The sequence below is a fragment of the Gobius niger genome (genome assembly GCF_951799975.1).
Source record: "Gobius niger genome assembly, contig: SCAFFOLD_132, whole genome shotgun sequence".
Classification (NCBI taxonomy): domain Eukaryota; kingdom Metazoa; phylum Chordata; class Actinopteri; order Gobiiformes; family Gobiidae; genus Gobius; species Gobius niger.
This window is the reverse complement of record NW_027639212.1, coordinates 50001-51832: the sequence shown is the minus strand read 5'-3', so window position 1 is coordinate 51832 and position 1832 is coordinate 50001.

The window sequence follows — 1832 nt, the reverse complement described above, 5'->3', positions numbered from 1 at the left end:
CAAATTGCTAATGTGAACCATCATAGGAATCAGGACAAGAAGCAGCTTCTTTGTACATTTAGAAAGACATTGTGACAAAAACATGTAAAAAGGTTCTTTAGTTATACAATTAATACAAATATAGCTTTTTTATATATCGAAAATTACACATAAACTGAAATGTCTTTCCTGAAAATATACTTCATAGCACACACTCCAAACTGAGTACAGTGTTGACCTTACTGGTGCTCAGCATGTGTGCACAATCTCAGAAGTCTTGGTCCAAGTATGTTGGATTTGTAAACTTTTCAGTGTTTTGGTGCTTTATCTCATTAGCATGTGCACAAACCTCTCCAAAGTGCTAACATGTGGCTAACAGGTGGCTAGCATGTGGCTAACAGGTGGCTAACAGGTGACTAACATGTGGCTAACAGGTGGCTAACATGTGGCTCGCATGTGGCTAACAGGTGGCTAACAGGTGGCTAACATGTGGCTAACAGGTGGCTAACAGGTGGCTAACAGGTGGCTAACAGGTGGCTAACATGTGGCTAACAGGTGGCTAGCATCTGGCTAACATGTGGCTAACAGGTGGCTAACAGGTGGCTAGCATCTGGCTAACAGGTGGCTATCAGGTGGCTAACATCTGGCTAACAGGTGGCTAACATGTGGCTAACATGTGGCTAACATGTGGCTAACATGTGGCTAACATGTGGCTAACATGTGGCTAACAGGTGGCTAACAGGTGGCTAACAGGTGGCTAACATGTGGCTAACAGGTGGCTAACATGTGGCTAACAGGTGGCTAGCATGTGGCTAACAGGTGGCTAACATGTGGCTAACAGGTGGCTAACATGTGGCTAACATGTGGCTAACAGGTGGCTAACATGTGGCTAACAGGTGGCTAACATGTGGCTAACATGTGGCTAACATGTGGCTAACATGTGGCTAACATGTGGCTAACAGGTGGCTAACAGGTGGCTAACAGGTGGCTAACAGGTGGCTAACATGTGGCTAACAGGTGGCTAGCATCTGGCTAACATGTGGCTAACAGGTGGCTAACAGGTGGCTAGCATCTGGCTAACAGGTGGCTATCAGGTGGCTAACATCTGGCTAACAGGTGGCTAACATGTGGCTAACATGTGGCTAACATGTGGCTAACATGTGGCTAACATGTGGCTAACATGTGGCTAACAGGTGGCTAACAGGTGGCTAACAGGTGGCTATCAGGTGGCTAACATCTGGCTAACAGGTGGCTAACAGGTGGCTAGCATGTGGCTAACAGGTGGCTAACAGGTGGCTAGCAGGTGGCTAGCATGTGGCTAACAGGTGGCTAACAGGTGGCTAACAGGTGGCTAACAGGTGGCTAACAGGTGGCTATCAGGTGGCTAACATGTGGCTAACATGTGGCTAACATGTGGCTATCAGGTGGCTAACATGTGGCTAACAGGTGGCCAACAGGTGGCTAACAGGTGGCTAGCATGTGGCTAACAGGTGGCTAACAGGTGGCTAACATCTGGCTAACAGGTGGCTAACAGGTGGCTAACAGGTGGCTAGCATGTGGCTAACAGGTGGCTAACATGTGGCTAACATGTGGCTAACAGGTGGCTAACATGTGGCTAACAGGTGGCTAACAGGTGGCTAACATGTGGCTAACATGTGGCTAACATGTGGCTAACATATGGCTAACATGTGGCTAACATGTGGCTAACAGGTGGTTAACAAGTGGCTAACAGGTGGCTATCAGGTGGCTAACATCTGGCTAACAGGTGGCTAACAGGTGGCTAGCATGTGGCTAACATTTGGCTAACATGTGGCTAACATGTGGCTAACATGTGGCTAACAGGTGGCTAACAT